The 25,514-nt window shown below is 41.6% G+C and overlaps 1 protein-coding gene across 4 annotated transcripts in view; it reads right to left on the reverse strand.

Annotated features, from left to right (window-relative positions):
* TPRG1 (tumor protein p63 regulated 1) overlaps nucleotides 1–25,514 on the reverse strand; it is a 239,388-nt gene that overhangs the window by 138,095 nt on the left and 75,779 nt on the right. Inside the window, exon 1 of one of the 4 annotated variants that reach the window (XM_006068955.4) lies at nucleotides 16,287–16,756. The exons of the other annotated variants lie outside the window; for them this stretch is intronic. The gene's annotated coding sequence lies outside the window, so the exon portion shown is untranslated. Of the gene's footprint in view, nucleotides 1–16,286; nucleotides 16,757–25,514 lie in introns of those variants that run through there. 4 annotated transcript variants of the gene reach the window in all.

Here is a 25,514-nt window from a genome sequence, read left to right on the forward strand (position 1 = left end):
GCCTGCAGCAGCTCTTGAGAATGCTTAGAATGCTGGTGACAGTGCTTAGAAATTAGAGCCAGCCTCTTTCTCAGTTACTGGGACATCTCAGGGGAATGTGTGGGTTATGTCTACCAAGGATTACTACCTATCCAGCACTAATCCTGGTCCGGGGAGGGCCACTAGCCTGCATTCGTCAACCAGGTATTCCTGGCTGGAGCTCTGTTTAAGGAAGTCACCCCAAAGCCTGGGTTTCCTGCTAAGCCAACTGTGACTGCTGCTCACTAACAGATTTCATGAACTTCAAGTAGAGACATTTAACTAAGTGCTGACAACAGTCTCCCCCAGCCTCCCTACTACCCAGCCTTTGTTATTTTAACAACATTTTTATTATAAACATTTCTATTGAAGTAGGACATGCACTCAAAAATTCATAAGTGTGCAGGTCAATGAAGTATCACCAATATAAACACACCCATAGAACCATCACATAGGTCAAGAAATACCATATTACCAGCACCCTGGTGGGTGATGGAATCTGAGATCACTGCCAGACAGTTTAAATATCATCTAACTCAACACCCTCATTCTACAAATAAGGAAATAGATGCTCCCATGGGAGTAGGTAAGTGATTCCTCTACATGTTTGTAGGAGTTCAGATTATGAGGGTCTTGCCTACCATGCTCAGGAGTCAGATTTTATTTAGAGGGCAATGGGGTAAGTGGCCAGTGACATGATCCGATTTGTATTTTAGGAAAATGAGTCTTCCCTTTGTGAGCGGCATACACTTGAGAGAGCAATACTGAAGAGAAATCAGTTAGTAGACCTTTATTATGATCCCCAAGAGATGAATTAAGGCTGTGGCAAGGAGTGGAACAAAGTAGAAAATTCAGTACCTACTAGGGAATTAAAAACTGTAGGACTAGGTGCCTGATTGGTCACTATCAAGCAACAAGAGGTAATCAGGCAGCTCTCTGACCTGGGAAAATGTAGAGCTGTGATTTCCTTCACTGAGGTTGGGATAAAAAGAAGAATCATATTTACCATAGAGGTAAAAAGATAATAAGTTAATCTTCAGACAAGAAGAATTAGAAGTACCTGATGGCTAACAAAGAGGACAGATCTAGTAGACAGTTGTGTAGATAGACCTGGGACTTGGAAGAGAGATATGACTAGACATAGATATGGGAGTCATAGATTTACAATGTATGATTAAACAATGAAAGCAAAGGAGATTGCTTATTGAGAGCATCCAGAGTGATTTCTGGCAAACATCACCATGCTAATCAATATAACAGAACTTATCATACCTTAGAACAGTACCTGTCAACTTGCCTTAACTTTCAGTTTCCTCAATAGCATGAAAAATCCCTGATGATAATGACAGGGTGCTTTGGTTTTTTTTTTTCCCTCCACTACAGTTACCTTAGCACTGAGTAGAGCACATGGAAAGCATTGATTATGTACCAACTGAACAAATGGATCCATAATAAATATCCATACTCCTTGGAGTATGCACGGCAGAAAATGGAAAGGAGATTCATCCTAGAGAGTCTCTCCTCAGATGTGACGGCACCAGACCTAGCAAGGGATGATTTGAAACCCTTTCTTCCAAACCAAGCTCCAAACTCACCAGTTCCTTCAAGCAACTTAGAAATGCAATTTGTCCTATATTGTCCAGGCACCACGATCTTTTTTTTATCAACCAGTTCTTTAATCATTGCTTGTAACTGGTCTCCATGAGCAGATCGTGAGCTCCAAGAGTGAAGGAACTACACCCATCTCTGTCCCCTTGGATGCCCACAGAACACTGGACCTGTGTTTGGCACAGTGATCTCAGGCACAGAGGGTGTCACAGAAGATGTTGGCACCATGAGCAACACAGAACAAGGAGAAACTCACTTCACCTGAAAATACCCCATGGGGTAAGTGACAAATATGAAACCTTCTCCTAAGAGCTGGATGGAGGGAATAGAGGACAGCCTATCCGAAAACCAAAGGACAACATTCTTCCAGGGGCAGACATTTGAAAGGGGTAGAAAAAGACCAGAAAGGAGAGCCTCTAATGTCACAAAAACAAGACTGCTACCTTCTCATCTCATGGGTCACCAAGACTGAAGAACAATTTGCATTTTCAAAATGAAGTATACATTGAGTTCCTAAAATGTTGAATGTTAAACAAGACATCTCATTAAACAATAGTAAGGGATGTGAGAAAATGTTAGAGAAATACTCTAAGGCAACTTTGACCTGTTTTCAGTCCTCCTAGGTGAAAGTGTAAACACCTGAAATTCAGTCTGTTCTACAAGGTGCAAAAAGATCTACCTAGGTCCAGAGAGTTCCACCAGGGAGAGAGAAAAGATAAGAGAACTAGAACAAAGGAGTAGCTCTCAGGAAAATAATGAGGGCCAGGGAACAAGTATGGAGCAATGAAAGCAGTTCTGTCTCAAGAGTGATATTCAGGTTCACTATAAATGATTTAAGTGGACAGTTCAGAATGCTAAGAATAAAAACTGTTCATTCTTTAGCATTATAGTATATATAGTGTGTATATATATATATATATATATATATATATACATATATACTCTCTATGGGCTTCCCCAATGGTTCAGCAGTAAAGAATCCACCTGCAATGGAGGAGACACAGGTTCAGTCCCTGGGTTCGGAAGATCCCCTGGAGAAGGAAATCCCCTGGAGCAACCTACTCAAGTATTCTTACTTGAGAAATCCCATGGACAGCAGAGCCTGGCAGGTTACAGTCCATGGGGTCATGAAGAGTTGGACATGACTGAGTACACATGCATACTCTCTATATATGCACTGTATACATAATATATATATACTCACTATAGCATATTATATATATATATATAGGTTTTATTCTATTCTATTTTATTCTATTATCTTTCTGAAGGTAATTAGATAATAGATACAGATGAAGAGTAGTAACATCCATCAAAAAAAGCCCTTTTCTTTTTTCTGTGTTTCAGCAAGAAAACAAAACAAAAAATATGTGCCTAAAAAATAGAATTATATTCACATATAAGTGCATTATATTAGAAAGTGAGGATAAATGTATATTTATGTGTGACCTGCTACTATTACTATTAAAGCAATAAGCCAGAATAAGTAGTAAATGCACTGAGAACATGAAAATGCTACCTTGATAATCAGATTTCCTTGGTCCTGTGAATGTGTATCTCAAGGCTGGCTTACTGATTAGAGATAATGTTTGGTTTTGACCAGTCTTTCTGTAAATGTATGGCTTTACTCAGAGTGATCAAGAGAGGAGTAGAGTATGGACCAGGGAAATCATGATTAAGTGTGGTCAGTAACGTCATCTTCATATACAAGTGTACACATATGTAGTAATACTTTATTACAACCTCTTTATCTGTGAAAATGTGCACGAGGAGACCTGTCCAACTTACTATCTGAGATTTTTTTGTAAAGATCACATTTTTTTTAAAGTTGTGAAAGTGTTTTGTAAATGATGGAGTGTCTTGGTCTTCAATCTTCTGAAGAGCCATTAGTATATTAGCATAGAAAGAGGAGGCAAGAAAATAATACTTAAGCAGTGTGGTTGGCAGTCTCTGAAAGATGCCAAAGGGAAAGTAACATTGTCCAAAGGTTTTAGGGAAGGTTAAGTCTATATTGACAAAGTTGAAACCATTGGCAAGATGTGGGGTGATGGTAAGGAGAGGCCATGTATTTAGATGAGGGGTGTTCCAAGCTATCCCCAAAGGCCATCTTCCCACTCAACCCTGGGGACCAGATGGAAACCAAAGCCCACAGGGCCAGAATTTGATGTTATCCAAGTTACTTGTACACATACATCCTTATGTCAGTTCCTGCTCTAGAGTATTCCTTCAGAGTGTAATAGCAGTGAAAAAAAATCTGTGGCTAATATATGTCCTATTTGTAATGGAGAAATTCAACTCAATGGATACATTTGACCACTTCTTTGATCTTCTTTGTTGAGATAAGTGTCACCAAAATAGATTAGTTCAGAGTATTACTGTTAGGCAGTATCTCCTCATCTAAGAACTTCAACCATGACACTGCTTGGTATTTAAAGAGATCACTGAAAAGTTTGACACATCACCAAAATATATTCCCTGTTATCTGCGAGGGAAGTTCCGTTTTTCTTTCTTTATGAGCTGGGACCAATCTATAATATGCAATATGTTCTGAGTTTATGTTATCCATTACTTCTTCTCTTGCATCTCACTGAAAATATTAACAGGTAATGCCAGATTCCAAACACCATTAATGTCTGACTGTAAAACTCGGTGATTCTCCTACTAACACCCAGCCAGCGGATAAACTTGCTAGAAAATGCTACAGAGAGGGCTTTCCTGTTGAGAGTGACTGAGAGTAGAATCTCGAATTTAGGAGTGACCTTATGTAGCTCAACATCACATCCAAGAAGCATCTCTAAGCTGGTTTCTTTGATTCTCGAATAATGTTACTTATCTATAGACTTAGGTCTCATGACCAAGGAAGTGGAATAAGTAGGTACGTCATTAGAAACTGCACTGGTATACTTTAATATATGAAATAAAGAGATCATTTAAAATAAGTGATATAGCTAGCTATCTATTTAACTCATCATCTTCCTGTAGCAACTCTAAGTACATTCTTTATGCTAATGCCCTTTTTAAAATAGTGACACTATTTTATTTATAATTTATTTTTAATCACTAAACTACCTAATTGTAGTTTAGATAAAATATTTTGTAACTGTTATAATTAACACTGTACAAATACAATAGAAGATACACAGTACATTTTTAAAAGTTATAAAATATGACATGGCATGATTTTAGTTTTTATCAAAATAAAATATGGTTCAGTCAGTTCAGTTCAGTCGCTCAGTCGTGTCCGACTCTTTGCGACCCCATGAATTGCAGCATTATGTATAACTAATACAAATGTATTCAAGAATATGCACACAAAAATGTTAGCAAAGGTTTTCTCTGGGTAATTTGGATTATATAGATGTTTTTTTATTTCTTTTTTACTTAATTATATTTTCTAATTTTCTACAATGAAAATGTTATAAAGAAGATGAAATAAGAAAAAATATTGATACTAGTCAGAACATTTGAAAACACAAAGATTTTTTAAGTACTCACATTTTCATCACAAATTACCTATTCTCCAGTATAAGGAAAAACTAAATGGTTTCATAGAGTAAATACATCAAAATCCAGCCCTCAGAAATTTTCCAAAAATTAAAGTCAAAAGACTAAAATTCATACCCAAATATTTCCCTGTACATGGATAGTTGCATTTTGAGGCAATGACTTTCACCTGCCTACTAATATGCCAAAGCCACATTCAGGAAATAAAATCAAAGAAGAGAGATGGAGAAAGATAATGTATCTTGGGCAAGTTTTATCACAAGAAGTTATGAAACTGCTATGTGGGCTGAAAAGTTAAAAACTCTTTATGTAAATTATGTAATGAAACAAGGGGGGAGAAATATTTGTCTTAGAGAGATAAGTCCAATGCACCTCCAGTGAACAGATCTTCTGAAAACAAAGCCCTTAGTTACAGAGGGACTGGACAGAATAATTTGGCAGAAGTTCTAGTTTTCCCAGCAAAGAGTCATAGCAACTGACATGGAGTTGGAGAGAAAAGGGATGGCAGTGACCCTGTTTCAAAGAGTGACCTGGGAGGGCGGTCATCGAGAGGCTGTGGAGGGGAACCATTCTACAGCACCCTAACCTTGACCTAGGCCAGCTTCAAAAACTGGTCTGAAATAAACTAGAGTAAAACAATTTTCCCTTTTTCTCCTGTGTTATGCCAAAAGAATCATAATCATAAAGTAGCCCATCTTTCTTTGAAAAAATGTCAAGAGCAAATGCCCGGCCAAGGGAGTCCATATCCCAAAATAGAGCCCTGCTGCTGCTGCTAAGGTACTTCAGTCGTGTCCGACTCTGTGCGACCCCATAGACGGCAGCCCACCAGGCTCCACCCTCCCTGGGATTCTCCAGGCAAGAACACTGGAGTGGGTTGCCATTTCCTTCTCCAATGCATTAAAAGTGAAAAGTGAAAGTGAAGTCGCTCAGTCGTGTCCGACTCTATGAGACCCCATAGGCAGCAGCCTACCAGGCTCCTCTGTCCATGGGATTTTCCAGGCAAGAGTACTGGAGTGGGGTGCCATTGCCTTCTCCAAATAGAGCCCTAACTTCCTTTTAAGCCTACTAATCCTTCCATGACTCCTCTGACATGGGTGCTTCTTGAAATACATTCTCTCTCTTAATAGAGATGACACTACTTATGTTGACCAGATGTTTTTTGTTTTTTTCTTTCTTTTTCTTTAATGCCTTTTCCTCAATTTTTGCAAAACTTTGATTATTGTTTGTTTTCCATTAAGCTTCAATCCTGTTTGGGAGTTCAGCCAATCAGTAGGAGCAGCTAAGCCACACAATTTAATTTCTCCCATTGGAACCTCGAAGGTGTCTTCACTTTTGATTTAAACAACTTTGTGGGTGATGTGTCAAGATCACTCACCTACAACTCAAAGACATAATAATGTTTGTAGAATTAATTAAGTCAGCCTTTCCACAAGATAATGGATAAGGAAGAGGAAAGACATAAATTGATTCATTTCATGTAATCAATTCCTGTATTAAGAAGTAGGCTGGCACTACTTCCAGAGTAAAGAAAGCTTTGGAGTCAGACAGATCTGGGCTTCAATCCAGACTCCACAACTTACCAGCTGCCTAAGGTTGGATATCAATTTAAAAATCTTGAGCTTCAGTTTTCTCAAATGTGAAATAGATCCAATATTTAACTTGTAGGATGATATAAAAATTAGAAGAGCTAATGGATCTAAAGATTTGGCAAAGTACATAAAATATAGTAGGTTTTAAAACATAGTTTTAAATGTTTGAGGAAAAGGAAGGCTAGAAGGAGTCTAACAATCAACTGAATCTATGATAGAGCAACTTGAAAAATTGGAAGAAAACTACATGATAATCATGATGGTGGAAAATGCCTTAACATAATAGGAGTTAGGAACCTGGATTTAGATGCAAGTCACGTCTTCTCTCTGGGCATTGTTTTTTCACCTATACGAGGAGAGTACTGAAGCACTTGGCTCCCCTGTTTCCTCCAGCTGTGCTAGTCTAGAACTCCACATGGACCTGATGGGAAGCCTCCACTCTAAGTCAAGGTGGAGAGCTAGGAGGTTATCTACAAAGCATCTACAAATATCAAAAATAATTAGGCTAGAATATATTTAATTTTATCACATTTAACCCACTGGAAATCAAAACTTTCTAATCCTTTATTGCATGTTTAAAGAAAAGTGCATCTTTAAGAGCATCCTAGATAAGAAATCAATAACAACAAGACCAAGTTATTAGCTTATGTTTTGCTTTTTGTACTTCACAGGCAAGGAACACTGAATGATAGGAACCTCTTGCTTGGTTTCATTAGCCATTTCCTCTTAAGCAATGAGACTGGCACTTCAGAGAGGACTGACCTTCCTGGGTTGGGGCATCATCCAGCTACAACTGGTCCACCCAGAGTAAAAATTTCCCTCCCACCCAACCAATCACCACACTGTGAGCAATATTCTCAAGTCTCTGAAATAACCCAGTCACAGCTTCTTAGATCCTTGCATATCATAAAGCCTTCCACTAGAGTTTATCTCATCTAGAACAAGGGATTTTATCTTTGTCAATTAACTACATGACCACACTTCAAAAAGAATAAAACTAGATCTTGCATGGAGTTTTGAACCTAGAAGAGATTATGATTTAAGCATCAATCCTAAATTGGAGGTATTTATTCTATCACAGTATATGCACACACTCAGAGTAGAATATTATGCAACCCTTACAGATCACATGTTAAGATATTAAATGACAGATAAAAATTCATAGAATAACACTAAGTGAAAAGTAGGGTCCTAAGTTGCACATACCCTATGGTTTTATTTTCAAAACAAAAATTTTATATAAATAGGCAAAGAAAAATATTAGAAATTAACATATTTAAGTGTTAAAGGCAGTTTATCTTTAGGAGGGAGTAGTTGTAAAAGACATCATAGAGTAAGGATTCTCCAGGCAAGAATACTGGAGTAGGTTAGGTCTCCTGCAATGACAGGTGGGTTCTTTACCACTAATGCCACCTGGGAAGCCCTAGACAAATATTAATTGACATGAAAAGATATATTATTATAAAGCAGAAATGTAGCTTATAAAATGATATTAAAAATCACCCACACATGCATTGGAAGCACAAGTACCAAATGTTATAAATGATTAGCTCTGCATGACTAGCTTATGGATGATTTTTACTTTCTTTTTTATATCTTTCTAAATTTTCCAAAATTTTTGGCACTGAGCATACATTATACTTACGATTGAGGGAGAAAACTTTTTCAAGGAAATCTACCAAGTGAATATAAATCAAAGTCATAGGGTTATGGGTACAAAAGAAATTGATTGAAATAGAATAAAAAAAATCAAAGACCCCAAAAAGGATAAAGAAGCAATCGTACAAGAAATCTCATTCAAAGGTAATGTGACAGAAGAAGCTTTGGAAGGGCTCCATCCTAGTCAGAGATTACTATTCCTGTGGGCTATGGAAACATAGCTACTTTTAAAGTCTATCTAATAATAGTTCAGCCCTACCTCCTTAAAGAAGTTTTCCCTAGCTACCAAAACTCATTTGCAACACAAGGACCTTCTCAGCAAGATGAAGCACCTCAACATGATGACGATGAAACGTGCACTGCTAAGGTAAATGCCCTTTCCCCCCAGGGCACTACAAACTCCTCTAGCTAAGAAACCATCCTCTGGCTGCTTTATATCTCACCCTTCTGCCAACATTGAGTGTTCTGAACAAAACAGATGCTTAGCAAATGTTTATGATATGCACGAGATAGGGTATGGCAGAAGGACAACAGAGGAGCACGGGAGACCTGAAGGTAACCAACTGAGTGCTACCAACCATTGGCTATATGGCCTTAAAATAGTATGAGAGATTTTGGTGACTTGACAATGAAGAAACAATGATAACACAGGCAAAGAACTACTGACTTGATAAATGTTCATTTATCTATGGGGGTGGATGTTAATGCTTCTTTGGACCCATTTAACTTTTCTTATTGTGTTACAGGCCATACATAAAAAGCCAAAGAAAGAAATCTTTCCTTAAACCTACCATGCAGAGAAAATGTAAGTGAATTGTTTTGATATATAGCCTTTAGGACATTTTCCTGTAGATAATGTCATTTTTTCTACTTTGAAAACTGAGTTATGCTGTAAATATCATTTCAAAAGCTGTCCTTTGCACTTTATGCATCAACAATGATGCTGACAGTGATGATGGTGGCAGCGTTTATGAAGCGCTGACTGTACTGAAACTGGGTTTTAACAGCTTTGGCTCATTTCACACTCACCAAAGCCCTGTGGTCCGGGTCTTACAATGATCTTCATTTTACAGAGTAGTACACTGAAACTTAGGCTTCCTAGATGGCACTAATGGTAAAGAACTCACCTGCTAGTGTAGGAGATGAAAGAGACGTGTATTCAATCCCTGGGTCGGGAAGATCCCCTGGAGAAGGGCGTGGCAACTTACTCCAGGATTCTTGCTGGGAAATCCCATGGACAGAGGAGCCTGGTGGGCTGCAGTCCATAGGGTCCCAAAGAGTCAGACTGAAGTGACTTAGCATGCACGCATGCACACTGAAATTCAGAAAGGTTGAGAAATTTGCTCAAAATTGCATAGTCAGTGATAAGAGCTTTAAGTTGGTCAAATATCTCTCTGACCTCAAGCCCCTACTTTCCACCACTGTGCTATACTACTTAGTTCATGAACAATTTTCTACAACAGCACGTTATGCTTGTATGCTATGCTATGCTAAGTCACTTCAGTTGTGTCCGACTCTGTGCGACCCCATAGATGTCAGCCCACCAGGCTCCCCCGTCCCTGGGATTCTCCAGGCAAGAACACTGGAGTGGGTTGCCATTTCCTTCTCCAATGCATGAAAGTGAAAAGTGAAAGTGAAGTCGCTCAGTCGTGTCTGACTCCTAGCGACCCCATGGACTGCAGCCTACCAGGCTCCTCCGTCCATGGGATTTTCCAGGCAAGAGTACTGGAGTTGGGTGCCATTGCCTTCTCCTATGCTTGTATAGGATTCCATTATATGATCATCCATATTTATTTAACTCATCCCTTACTAATCACTAATTGCTTCACTGTTGTAGTGACTATGCAATGAAGATCCTGATAGGTACAATTTTTCATAATCCTTAATTTTTTCCTCTGTTTAAATTCCTAGAAATGAGAATGCTGGGTCAGAGAATTTGCAGATTTAAGGTTCTTGATATACATGGCTAAATTACCCCTCCCAGAAATGTAGCTATTTAAGTCTTAGCAGGCCATGAAGCCTATTTACATGTGGAATCTCTTAAAAAAAAATTTCATAGATACAGAGAACAAATTGGTGACCACATGGCTACATGTGGAGGGTGAGGGGTGGGCTAGATGGGTAAAAAGAGTCAAAAAGTACAAAAGGTATAGACTTCCAGTTCCAAAATGAATAAGTCTTGAGGATGTAACGTATAGTATGATGACTATGGTTAATAATACTATATAGCATATTTGAAAGTTTTTGAGTGTAGATCTTAAAAGCTTTCATCACAAGAAAAAAATTCATAAGTATGTGAGTGAAGAATAGCAACCAGACTTATTGTGGTGATCTATTCCCAATATATACAAGTATTAAATCAGTATATTATGTATTTGAAACCAATATAATATTAGATGCCAATTTTACCTCAATTTTTCAAAAATTACAAAGTTTTTTAAAAAGGATATAAAGTCAATTTTTCTGCAGATCAGGAGAGGACTTATAATTTAAAACTTTATACTTGGCAATAAATAGTTTTAATAGTTCAATATTTGTTTTAATTTGCAATTTTTTTTTTAGTTGTGAGATTGACAGCTTGTGGGGTGTGTAGTCTAGACATTTTTATTAGTTTCATCTTCTTTGTCTTATTGATTGTCAAGAATTCTTCATTTGTTAAACATATTAACAATCAAAGGAATGTCTATGGCATCAACAGCTGTTAATGATTGTACTTACACTCCTGAGGCCTATAGGCATGAGTAATGATGGTGTTAAATTTTCAACATGGACATATCCATTATACAGGTTTATGTATTCCTAACTACAGAGCAAAATGAACTGTACCAGCTGGTTTCCAAGTTATGGATCTGAATTGCCTCATTCATGCATTAATTTTGTTTACAGGAAGATCTTAACTTGGATACTCTACTTTTTTCCTTATACAACTTAGATTAACCTTCAGTATGAAACTCTACATGGCACAAATTGTTTCATTTAATTTATTAATTCAAACACATTTTAGGGGGAACTTCTCTGTGCCAATAACTGTGCTAAGGGAAAGAGAGAGAGGTGGAAAGTAGAAGAAAACCTACAAATATAATATCTTTCTGTTTTAAAGAGCAACTATAGGTGAAAGAACTAGATCTGCAAATAGATAATTGTAAGATGGCCAGACATAGCCTAGATATTACTGCTAAGTCACTTCAGTCATGTCCGACTCTGCGCGACCCCATAGATGGCAGCCCACCAGGCTCCCCCGTCCCTGGGATTCTCCAGGCAAGAACACTGGAGTGGGTTGCCATTTCCTTCTCCAATGCATGAAAGTGAAAAGTGAAAGTGAAGTCGCTCAGTCGTGTCTGACTCCTAGCGACCCCATGGACTGCAGCCTACCAGGCTCCTCCGTCCATGGGATTTTCCAGGCAAGACTACTGGAGTGGGGTGCCATTGCCTTCTCTGAAAGCCTAGATAGTAATCTGTAAAAAGTGTAGTAAGAGCATTCTAGGGGCATCACAGTGTCACACTGAGCTGTCTTGATACATGTAATTTTGGACAAAATAAAGCAGACACCAAGGACCCAGTATGACCTACTGCTGAAGGATAAGTGCTATATTTTACTCCATGAGTTTCCTTTTGGTGCCATCAAGGATGGGACAGAACACCTGCCACCAGCTAGGAGGGTGGCGCTGGGAGAGGGGGAAAATAGTCCCCCTTTACTTTGTGTAAAGTTTTTTATTCTGGGCATTGAGGACAAATTGAAATTATAATAAAAATAATCATAGTTTAGATATGTTGTTCAGTAGCCAAGTCATGTCTGACTCTCCACGACACCATGGGCTGTAGCATGGACCAGTCCTCCCTGTCCTCCACCATTTCCAAGAGTTTGCCCAAGTTCATGTCCATTGCATTAATGATGCCATCCAACCATCTCATTCTCTGTTGCCTCTTCTCCTTCTGCCTTCAATTTTTTCCAGCATCAAGGTCTTTTCCAATGTTTCAGCTGTTCTCATCATGTCGCAAAACATTGAAACTTCAGCTTCGGCATCAGGTACACAAAAATGAAATTAAGTGGCCGTTGAGAATCTGGTCTCAGACACGTCCCTGCACCACTGAGAAACTGAACTTTCTTTACCCAAGGACACCACCAGCTGTATTCAGAACAATAGCCAACAACTGCAACTTTATGGACTCAAGGTCCCACTTTGTAACTATTAACCATTTCAGGCCCCAACCAATCCTTGCTTAACAAGCATTCTCCCTTCTCATCAGCTGCAATTGTAATTCTTGACAAACAACTTATGTAACTAACCGTGGCCTTGCAGTTTTTGCCTTTATAAGCTTCCTCCATTTTGCAATCCAGCAGAAAACAATTCAGGTGCTTCTTGAATCTTTGTCTTCCAGGTTGCAGTTTCAACAAACCCCAAATAAAGGTCTGTTTATTTCTAACAAGTCTCTGTTACTGAAATTTTTGTTAGTAACATGCATTGTTCAGGGCTGTGTCAAAATAACATGTGTTTCACTGTATCCCTGAATATAGAGTAGCAATATTCTGACCCAGAAATGTGTGGCTGGAGCTCCATGTAAGCAAAGAATTTTAACAGTGTATCAGCCTCAAGTGGACAGAAAGCAGACAGTATTAAGGATGCATCATGAACGTCGATAAGTAGACACAAATTCACTACTAGATGAAGAGGTTGATGTGAGAATCAGTCCAAGACTACTGGCATAAGAAAGTACATTCCCATCTTCCAGAAAACAGATGGTTCAACCTGAAGCCCTGAGTTGACCGTATTTGGAAGTTTCAAGTTTCCACTGATGCAGATGCTGGGTTCTAGTTCCCTCCCAGGGCCCCAAACATCCTGCATTTGGTATAACACACCTGCAGTTTAGGGCACATACCTGAGAAGTGTGAATTCCTGGGATTTAGGAAAGGTCCTTAAACAATAACAAAAATGAAAGTTTCTAGAGCTTTATAGAGAGTTCTAAAGCTGCACATGATCTCCAAAATTATCTGTTTAGTATGAGGCAGTGGCAGTGAAGAAAAAAATGAATTCAACCTTTTGGACCCAAGTGTGAGTTTCATCTGGTATTGCTGTGTGATTTGGGGCAGATGACTTCAACCCCCTGAAAAAAATGTAAGACAAAAAGTTTACCAGGACTACCTACAGGTGTGTGTGTGTGTGTGTGTGTGTGTGTGTGTGTGTGTTGGTCACTCATTTGTATCTGACTCTTTGTGACCCTATAAACTGTAGCCCATCAGGCTCCTCTGTCCATGGAATTCTCAAGGCAAGAATACTTGGAGTGAGTTGCCATTCCCTTCTCCAGGGGATCTTCCCAACTCAGGGATTAAACCTAGGTCCCCTGCATTGCAGGTGAATTCTTTTCTGTCTGAACCACCAAGGAAGCCCCACTTACAGGTGTAGGAGAGAGAAATACTCTGAAGTTATGATCTCTACAAAAGTATATTTCTATTATTTTTCTTTCATCATAAGAGAGGCAGGGGAGAAAAGCCTCTTTCTTTCCCTCCTAGGTTGTATCCAATTTCTCTGGCTCTGTTTATAAATGGGATCCTTGAAAGAAATTTACCAGCACCAATTCCCTTTTTCTCTTGAATGCAGCTCATCTCTCTGACATCAACTCATCTGCCTCTCAGCAACATATGTGCCATCCAACCCCTCTCTTCTCCTTGGATGTCTCCTTCATTTGGATCCCAACACACATCACTATCTCCTAGTGTTCACCCTCCACTTCCACTGCTCCTCCTCCATCTCTTTTCTTGGTTGCCATGGAACTGGAGGGAATAGAGAGTGGTTAAGAATGGTAGGAGTGGTCTACTCCAGAGTGCAGACAATAAAGGGATGATGTGTTGTCTACAGAAAAGGCAACTGAAAAATGTTTTTCATTATTGCCATGTGCTGGTGATTCTAAAGCACCTCAGTGAAAAAATCCTTCTCTCTGCCGATGAAGACCACCCCCACCATGCCCTTTCCCATTTAATGCATGTTAACTAGATTCTCCCCACTTCCCTAATCCAAAACTTTATAGTGCCTCAAAAGTCAGCCCTTAAACCTCTTCTCTCTTCCGTCTATATTGACTCCTTTGAAGATCTCATTTAATTTTATTGCTGTAAACAGTATGTATCTATTGATGACAACCACTTTTTATCTTCAACTCAGATAGCCTCGCTGAATCCAAGGTTCATATATTTAGTCACTACTCAACATCTCCAGTGCCTTCCTGGCCAAAATAAGCTCCTGATGCTCTTTCAAAAACCTGTTCCTCTCATGGTCTTCTCCATCTCAGATGAAGGCTGCTCCTTCCTACCAGTTGCTCCACAAATTCTTGGAGTCATTCTGGTCTCCTTCCTGTCTCATTACTCCCCTGGCAATCAATCAAACACAAGGTCTAAACACTTGTCAACACTTCTGCCATACCTGCTTGTCCAAGTTTCCACAGCAATCATCTGGATGATAGGAAAAGGTCAAAGTAAAATTAAAACTTGTCATTGTAAGGAGTCTTACTGAGCATCTGGGTTTAGTCCCCAAAATGACACAGTTAACACTTCTACTTAGGGCTGCCCAACACAATTCACTACAGGTAGTAACCAGTGAAAGAGTTAAAGCCCCAGAGATGACTGGCCACCCGGCCTTGTGCACACTGTGTCCCCTTTCCGAGCCTCAGTTTCTCTATTTTGAATAAGTTAATTGCTTAAGTGATCTCTTCAAGACCCTTACAGGCAGAAAGATACTAAGAATATACCAAAGCATGCTAAAAATTACATAACATTGCAACCCACTGCATTGTGATGGGCCCACAGGGATGAATATTAGCACTGTCAAAACAAACTCAGATAGACACACACGCACGCACACATCCACAAAAGAAGCATTTCCTTCCACAGCTAAGAATGATATAACCTTCAGAGCATGAAGAGGAAAATGATAGCCAAAATTAGCATCTTAAAAAAGTAAACTACATAATCACTGAAGATGAGATTTTCTTAAAACTGTAGAACAATGAGATATAATGATAGCTGTCATAAGAGAAGAAATTGCAGGAGTCAATTTGAATGCATTTGGGAGTGTTCCCTCCTCCCATTGAGATTTGGTTTTCCACATACCACAGTCAGACAGAAAAGCTAAAATATTTCCCCAGGGCCATTGTGATCAGTGCCTTATAACACGGCTGTTGACATTAACAAAGTGTCATTCAGCCCTAAATGAAAGCCAGAGCACGTGTCAGGCTCCATGTAGTCATCTCCTCCCATTTGCATATCAGTGTTCAGTTAACAAGGCCCCTTTATGTACAAATTCTCATTCGTCCTCTAAAAATAGTTTGATGAAGCCTAGATATCACTATGAAATCTGTCTCTCAGATGAATTGAAAATATCCCTCCCAATCTCCCTGCAAAAAAGGAGCACCTTTTCTTGGCCATTTGACAGCTTAGGAAACACATTCACTTCTCTTGGCTTTTTGAGATAAGGTGTGACCTGCCTGGGCTGGGGGGTGGGGGGCCTGCAGTAGAGGGAGAGAAAAGGAGGCATCAGATCTAATCTTGGCCTCAGTCTGCAGATCAAACTTGAACAAATCACTTCAATTCACTAAGCCTCAGTTCCTAAGCCACTGAATAGAGAAAATTACTCCTATCCCACCATTCTTACAGTGCAGTTAAGATCAAAATCAATAGAGAGATAAGTACGTCAGGGGATTTTATAGGCTGAAAAATGCTGGTCTACAAATATCATCAACCCTGAGCAGTAAGGAAAAATGGAACATTTTTTTCATTGGGTCACAGAGAATATGAGTCTAGATGGAAGTACAAGGCAAGGGTAGAGGGGACCTGAGACACAAGTTGGGGACAAGATAAATCAGTTCATAGAGAGAAGCCCCATCTCTTTGTGGAACCAGTGAAAAGCCAGCTGGCCTTACCTGGCTAGACTCTTGCTGGTACTCAAGGATGCTTTCTCCCTGGACGAAGGGGGCCAGACCACAGAAAGCGGCCAGTGGAGCTGTGGTTGGCTCAGAGGAAGTCAAACAAGAGGGTGTTCTTGTGCTCTCACCCCACTCAAGCTGAAAAAGTCTTGCTCACCGACAGGGCTGAGGCTGATGTGATCAACCTTCAACAAAGGGTCAAATGAAAAGACTGGGGATGTTTACAAGGAGGAACTCCACCTGTCAGAGACGGGGAACTAGGTTTGTGGGAGGGGCCTTTCCTGTTCTACAATGACACACCTCTCTCTTCTGTCCTCTGTCTCAAGAAGTCCTGAATTTTTCTGCCTACTCCCTCTTTGATTCAACTCTCTGATGGGATGGACAGAAGCAGCCTGCCATCCACTCCTCCCCAGCATCTGTACAATAAGAAAGCTTAACCTTGAAGACTACGCTTCTTTTATTAATGTTAATAAATAAACATTATTTATTAATGGATTGATTTTTTGGATATTTATGATTTTGAGCATCATCACTTTCAGCTCAGGAGAGGAGAGGCATGAAGAGCAGTATGTCTATGAGAACAAACACAAACTGTTTAGTCAGTATTCCTGGTACAGTACTTGCCACATGACACTGTTTTCCTTTTAAGTGGATGTCCCTTTTACTAGACTGTGAGTTCCTTAAGAGCAAGGACCACATTTTATTTTCCTATAGATTCTCCACAATGCCCAACATGTGGCAAGCACTTAATAAATACTTATTGAATGATCAGTTAGTATATAGTTAGCTAGAGGGGTGGGATGGGGGTGGGAAAGAGGTTCAAGATGGAGGATATATATACTTATGGCTGAATCATGCTGTTGTACAGCAGAAACCAACACAACATTGTAAAGCAATTATCCTCCACTTAAAAATAAATTTAAAAATAAATATATAAAGAAGGCCTAATGATAGGCAATGGGCTTCCCTGGTGGCTCAAATAGTAGAGAATCTGCCTGCAATGCAGGAGATCCAGGTTCAATCCCTGGGTCAGGAATATCCCCTGGGAAAGAGAATGGCAACCCACTCCAGTATTCTTGCCTGGGAAATCCTATGGACAGAGGAGCCTGGCAGGCTACAGTCCATAGGGATCCCAAAGAGTTGGACACAACTGAGTGACTAACACTCAGTGATAGTAAAGAGAGGATCAACATATAGATTTGCTTTAAGTTTTTATTGGATTTATGAAAATACTTAGCTGATGCTGCTCTCATTTGATTCAATAAATGAAAACATTTCTCTTCAAAACAAATGTGCGTGCATGCTAAGTCACTTCAGTCATTTCTAATTCTTTGCAACCCCATGCACTGTTGTCCACTAGACTCCTCTGTCCATGGGATTCTCCAGGCAAGAATACCGGAGTGGGTTGTCATGCCCTCCTCCAGAGGATCTTCCTGACTCAGAGATCCAATCCATGTCATTCAGGTCTCCTGCATTGGCAATTGGGTTCTTTACCACTAGCCCCATCTGGGAAGCCCAAAACAAACATTTCTCTTATAAAAAAGAATTATCTATTTAATGAATCCTGTTCTGCCATTTAATGGCTTTGCAACCTGTGGAAAGCCATATATTAACTATTCTAAGCTGATATTTCTATAAACTGGGGATATCATTCCTCTTTCCAAGATGCAGATGCAATTTGCAAGGCAGCCTATCAAAATGAATATAGGATAAGACTTAACATGGCAACACTTGCTAGAAAATGTAATTGAATATTAATGTATTGATCTGAGGGATTCCTTGGTAGCTTGGTCTTCCCTGGTGACTCAGATGGTAAAGAATCAGCCTGTAATGCAGGAGACCTGGGTTCGATCCCTGGGTTGGGAAAATCCCCTGGAGGAGGAAATGGCAATCCACTCCAGTATTCTGGCCTGGAGAATTCCATGGACAGGGAAACTACCAGGCTACAGTCTATGGCGTCACAGAGTTGGACACGACTAAGTGACTTTCACTTCACTGGTAGCTCAGTTGGTAAAGAATCTGCTTGTAATGTAGGAGAGCCAGGTTTGATCCCTGGTCAAGAAGATCCCCTGGAGAAGGAAATGGCAATCCACTCCAGTATTCTTGCCTGGGAAATCCCATGGACTGAGGAGCCTGGCGAGCTACAGTCCATGGGGTTGCAAGAGTCAGACACAATGATCTTGAAACCCAAATAAGAGTTTACTACTTAGAGAGTCAGTGTAAAGTAAAATATGAGCTGTGAAGAGAATCATGGGTCCACATGATTTTTTACAAGTCTCCACAATGTCTATGGCTTCCCATGTGGTTCAGTGATAAGGAATCCACCTGCCAGGGCAGGAGACACAGGAGACGTGGGTTCAATCCCTGGGTTGGAAAGATCCTGTGGAGGAGGAAATGGCAACTCACTCCAGTATTCTTGCCTGGAAAATCCCATGGACAGAGAGAGGAGCCTGATGGGCTACAATCCATGAGGTCGCTAAGAGTCAGACACAACTGAGCAACTATGCACCACACATACAATGCCTGTGATGTAATCAGTTTATGCTTTCATTCAACAAGTAGTTAACTGAGCAAGGACATTGGCCATTGTCAGTTCTCAGAGCAGACAAGGATAGGAAAATGCACTAGACATAGTCTCTGGCATAAGGAGTTCAGGAAAATGAAATATACAGAAAATGATGAGCACCTGAGATGAGAACAAGAGCTGTGGGAAGCCACAGGAAAGAGCAATCTCTGGACGCTTCATAGAGGAAGAGGCAGCTTTAGCTCTAGGGGTTGTAAAGAAGAGCTGGAATTTCAATAAGTGCCGATGGTGGAGCTGGATATAAATGTTAACTGTGAGATGGACTTAGCCACCGTTCCCTGACCTCACTGATTTATGTCCTCCTTAATATAGACTCCAGGATGAAAAGCGTTTCACATAACTGGTATGTAGGTCACACCACTTACACGCCACAAAACTACAGGGCAATTAGAAGTAATTGCGAGACAAATACTGTTCCCACTTGGCTCCAAGTGTCTTTATGATGGCTCAGGATGAGGGCAAAAATAGAGAAGGAGCATAAAGATGCTGAATCCCAGCCCGGTCATTTAAGAGTGGGACCAATCGATGTATTGCTATTGAAGTTACTGCTGTATCGAGTTAGTTTAAAGGGCAAGAGACTGTGAAAAGACACCACGGGTCCATGTGGCAGCCATCTAATGATCACTGGGCTTCCAGGGGCTGCCGAACCCTCCTCCCAGCTCCTGCTACACTCCCATCACAATCCACCCAGTAGGAACTGAGCAGGAAGCAATCCATCCAGAAAAAAACATGAGCAGAAGAAAGAACATCACAGAAAACACAGGCTCTGGTTCCTCGTCTGCCACTCATGGGGAGTGCCACTCATCTGCAAGTAGCTTGCTGCTGCTGCTGCTGCTGCTACTAAGTCACTTCAGTCATGTCAGACTCTGTGCGACCCCATAGACAGCAGCCCACCAGGCTCCCCCATCCCTGGGATTCTCCAGGCAAGAACACTGGAGTGGGTTGCCATTTCCTTCTCCAATGCATGAAAGTGAAAAGTGAAAGTGAAGTTGCTCAGTCGTGTCCTAGTCTTTCCCAAGCCTTGGTTTCCTCTTCTGTGCAATGGGAATTATAATACAGATCTTACTCCCATCCCTGGGTGAAATTCTGGAGGTGATGCCAGCCCTGTAAATGCCAACATTTAGGCCTGAATGGGCAGTGCTATTATGATGGGACATATGATGACGCGGGATTTGCCTCATGTCTACTGTTTCCAGTTATATCACAAGCTATGTACAGATCTCCCGGTGGATGAGAATAGAATCACCAGTCGAGCTGCAGAGAATCACAGAAAACGTGTACTGGGTAGGCACTTAGGCGCGCCAACCCTTCTCCCTCTTCTGCAACAGCCTTTATGACTGATTTCCCTTCCTCCTCTATTTCAATCCTGTGCTCCCTGGGAGGGAATGTAGGTTGTTTCTTGTTTGGGTAAGGGAACACTAGTTTATTAGACCTCCTCCCTTCCTGCCGTTTTTCAGATGGAGACAGAGAAACACCCCATGTACACACAGCTGGCCCTCATCCTGGCCTCTGCAGGGCTGTTCTCTTTCATACATGCTGGAGGCAGCAGACGGGCACGAGAAAACATGAGGTGGCATGGATCTTCACTATATCTGAACCAGAACCACCTCCACTCAAGGTTCCCCCCCCGCCCCGCCCCCAACACACACACCCTGGTGCAGAGAAGGATTGGTATATAGCCATGCATCACTAGGGTAAAAAATAGATTCTGTCTATAAGAATCCCACATCCCCACTCCCCAGCTATGCGCTCTCCCCAGGAGCCTTTTGGGAAAGAGGAACACAGCAATGATGAATAGATCCAGGCGGCAGTTGCTGAAGCAAATAGGAACCAGCAGGCCAATTATCAACCAGAAGTACAATGAATATATTACAATGAATTTCTCCTTCTCTGGAGTTCCAATAACACACAGCAGGCATCACTAGTATTATTCTTAATTGTGGCTAGTTTCCTCTCATGATAGTAGTTGTCTACTTTCTGTAAAGGTAGGGGTGATGTTTTAAACATTCTTTTCTGGATTTAGTATAATAGAGGAGCTAGAGGTACCACCCAGTAAGACAACAGAGGTGCCCAAAAGATGCCTGATAGATGGAAGAATGAACAAATGCATGAATATATGATCTACTATCTCCTTTCCTGGTTCCATGAGGTCTTGATGCCTGAGAGATGACAAGCAGGAGAAAGAAGCAATAAGCTCCTCTGTGATTTTGACATGGAACTAAACTCAGCCCAAAGCATCTTTTTTCCTCTCTCTATTTACTCTGGACAATCTGTCCTTTATCAGATGACCTCAAGTCTGGTCGGAAATAGGCATATTTTATGGGAAAATATCATCTTCTTCCAGTTTTGTTTTGCTGAACACACATTTGTCTGCTTTGTTGTATGTTGTGCATCCAGTGGACTCAGACAAATTGCTTCAGCTTTCTAAACTGTTTTGTTTCTTCCATTCAATTATCCTTTATCCCTTTTCCTTCCTGCACCTCACTCTTATTCCCAAGTTCCCATTTAATCCACAATGAGAGGGCACAATTGTGCTGTTACTCAGCTTCAGGCTGAGAAAGAACATGGAAGCTGGAAGGTCTGAGATTTAGATCCCATTTGTCACCAACAAGTAGTGTGACCTTCTACCAATCACCTTTGCTATCTGGGCCTGCGTCTCTTAGGCAAAATAACATTTGCCACAGAATCTAAAAGCAATTGCTTGAAACTCTCAGGGCCCCAAGCTGTAGTCATCCTTGTGCTATCTTCCACATTTAGTGCAGCTTGGGAAGACTTCTGGTTTTTGGCTTGGGTTGGAGGCAGCGGTCTGGTGTCTATTGGCTGAGTGGAGTCCCTTCCCTCTCTACCTCAGATCCCCACTCCACGCCTTGAGCCACCACCACCCAGAGCAGACTCACAGGACTGAAATCTGAAAGTGGCACATGCCCTGGCATACAGAAGGGCCCACGCATGGTTTTGCTCTGCTGCCACCATTTTGAGAATCTTGATAATTCCAGACCACTGTACCTGTCTCCTGAGAAACCTGTATGCAAGTCAACAAGCAACAGAACTTTACAAGAACAAATGACTGGTTCAAAATTGGGAAAGGAATAAGACAAGGCAGTATATTGTCACCTTGCTTATTTAACTTATGTGCAGAGCACATCATGAGAAATGCTGGGCTCGATGAATCACAGGCTGGAATCAAGATTGCTGAGAGAAATACCAACAACCTCAGATATGTAGATGATATCACTGTAATGGCAGAAAGTGAAGAGAAACTAAAGAGCCTGTTGATGAAAGTGAAAGACGAGCATGAAAAAGCTGGCTTGAAACTCAACATTCAAAAAACTAAGATTGTGGCACCCAGTTCCATCACTTCACAGCATATTGATGGGGAAAAAATGGAAACAGTGGCAGATTTTATTTTCTTGGGCTCCAGAATCAATGTGGAGGTGACTGTGGCCATGAAATTAAAAGACGCTTGCCCCTTGAAAGAAAAGCTATGACAAACCTAGACAGCATATTAAAAAGCAAAGACATCACTTTGCTGACAAAGGTCCATATAGTTAAAGCTATCGTTTTTTCAGTAGTTATGTATGGATCTGAGAGTCTGACCATAAAGAAGGCTGAGCACTGAAGAACTGATGCTTTTGAACTATGGTATTGGAGAAGACTCTTGAGAGTCCCTTGAACTGCAAGGAGATCAAACAAGTCAATCATAAAAGAAATCAACCCTGACTATTCATTGGAAGGACTGATAGCTGAAGCTCCAATACTTTGGTCACCCAATGTGAAGAGTCAACTCATTGGGAAAGACTCTGATGCTGGGAAAGACTGAGGGCAGGAGGAGAAGAAGGTAGTAAAGGATGAGATGGTTAGATAGCATCTGACTCAGTGGACATAAATTTGAACAAACTCTGGGAGATAGTGAAGGATGGGGAAGCCTGGCATGCTACAGTCCATAGGGTCACAATGAGTTGGAAATGACTGAATGACTGAACAACACAATAATTTTTGAATGAAGGGCCTGAATTTTCACCTTGCACTGGGATCTCAAACTATGTCAGCATTCCTGCCCCTCCTCTTCTACACCCACTACCCCAAAGCAAGAGAACTAAGAAGCCTTAGGAAGAGGGAGACAATGGCACAGCTATGCCAGATAGGGATGGCTGTGAAGGGACCGCCCCAATGCACAGTCTAGCTGTGGAACGCCCTTCCTTATACATATACAACCTAAGAAAGGACAATGACATGAAACTTGCCACAGGCCCCACCCCTATCAATATCTTCCTTCTTGAGAGCCTCCTGAGCCTGACTCAGGCCAAGGAGTGGCTCACCATTCCTGCTAAGCACTGGTATCCTCCCTGCTTTCAGGTGGAAATGCAGGTTGCCTTGGAGTAGAACTAGTTTTCTGTGATTATGGTTTCAGTGTGTCTGCCCTCTGATGCCCTCTTGCAACACCTACCATCTTACTTGGGTTTCTCTTACCTTGGACGTGGGGTATCTCTTCACGGCTGCTCAAGCAAAGCACAGCCGCTGCTCCTTACCTTGGACGAGGGGTATCTCCTCACCGCCACCCCTCCTGACCTTGAATGTGGAATAACTCCTCTCAGCCCTCCTGTACCCGCGCAGCCACTGCTCCTTGAAGGTGGGGTAGCTCCTCCCGGCCGCCACCCCTGGTCTCGGGTGTAGGGTAGCACTTCCTGGCCACCACCACGAGCCTCGGACATGGGGTAGCTCCTCTGGGCTGCTCCTGTGCTGCCACAGCCTGGCACTCTCAGCTGCCGCCCCCGACCTCGGAGGCAGGGTAGCTCTTCTGGACCCTTCCTGCGCCGTCGCAGCCTGGCACTCTCAGCCGCTGCCCCTGACCTTGGATGTTGGGTAACTCCTCTTGGCTGCCACCCCTCAGGCATGGGGTCCTCCTGGCTTCTGCCCCGACCTCGGAGGTGGGGTAGCTCCACTCGGCCGCACTACGTGTGCCGGTCACAGCCGCCCGCGCTAACTCAATGAAACTAAGCCATGCCCTTGGAGCCACCCAAGATAGGAGGGTCATGGTGGAGAGGTCAGACAGAATGTAGTCCACTGGAGAAGGGAATGGCAAACTACTTCAGTATTCTTGCCTTGAGAACCCCATGAACAGTATGAAAAGGCAAAATGATTGGGTACTGAAAGAGGAACTCCCCAGATCAGTACGTGCCCAATATGCTACTGGAGATTAGTGGAGAAATAACTCCAGAAAGAATGAAGGGATGGAGCCAAAGCAAAAACAATACCCAGTTGTGGATGTGACTGGCGATAGAAGCAAGGTCTGATGCTATAAAGAGCAATACTGCATAGGAACCTGGAATGTCAGGTCCATGAATCAAGGCAAATTGGAAATGGTCAAACAAGAGATGGCAAGAGTGAACGTTGACATGCTAGGAATCAGCGAACTAAAATGGACTGGAATGGGTGAATTTAACTCAGATGACCATTATATCTACTACTGAGGGCAGGAATCCCTTAGAAGAAATGGAGTAGCCATCATGGTCAACAACAGAGTCTGAAATGCAGTACTTGGATACAATCTCAAAAACAACAGAATGATCTCTGTTCGTTTCCAAAGCAAACCATTCAAAATCACAGTAATCCAAGTCTATGCCCCAACCAGTAATGCTGAAGAAGCTGAAGTTGAATGGTTCTATGAAGACCTACAAGACCTTTTAGAGCTAACACCCAAAAGAGATGTCCTTTTCATTATAGGGGACTGGAATGCAAAAGTAGGAAGTCAAGAAACACCTGGAGTAACAGGCAAATTTGGCCTTGGAATATGGAATGAAGCAGGGCAAAGACTAATGGAGTTTTGCTAAGAAAATGCACTGGTCATAGCAAACACCCTCTTCCAAAAACACCAGAGAAGATTCTATACATGGACATCACCAGATGGTCAACACCGAATTCAGATTGATTACATTCTTTGCGGCCAAAGATGGAGAAGCTCTATACAGTCAACAAAAACAAGACCAGGAGCTGACTGTGGCTCCGATCATGAACTTCTTATTGCCAAATTCAGACTTAAAATGAAGAAAGTAGGGAAAGCCACCAGACCATTCAGTTCAGTTCAGTTCAGTCGCTCAGTCGTGTACAACTCTGCGACCCCATGAATTGCAGCACGCCAGGCCTCCCTGTCCGTCACCAACTCCCTGAGTTCACCCAGACTCACGTCCATCGACTCAGCGATGCCATCCAGGCATCTCATCCTCTGTCGTCCCCTTCTCCTCCTGCCCCCAATCCCTCCCAGCATCAGGGTCTTTTCCAATGAGTCAACTCTTCGCATGAGGTGGCCAAAGTACTGGAGTTTCAGCTTTAGCACCATTCCTTCCAAAGAAATCCCAGGGCTGATCTCCTTCAGAATGGACTGGTTGGATCTCCTTGCAGTCCAAGGGACTCTCAAGAGTCTTCTCCAACACCACAGTCCAAAAGCATCAATTCTTCGGTGCTCAGCTTTCTTCACAGTCCAACTCTCACATCCATACATGACTACTGGAAAGACCATAGCCTTGACAAGACGGACCTTTGTTGGCAAAGTAATATCTCTGCTTTTTAATATGCTATCTAGGTTGGTCATAACTTTGCTTCCAAGGAGTAAGTGTCTTTCAGTTTCATGGCTGCAGTCACCA

The sequence above is a fragment of the Bubalus bubalis genome, chromosome 1, assembly GCF_019923935.1.
Source record: "Bubalus bubalis isolate 160015118507 breed Murrah chromosome 1, NDDB_SH_1, whole genome shotgun sequence".
NCBI lineage: Eukaryota > Metazoa > Chordata > Mammalia > Artiodactyla > Bovidae > Bubalus > Bubalus bubalis.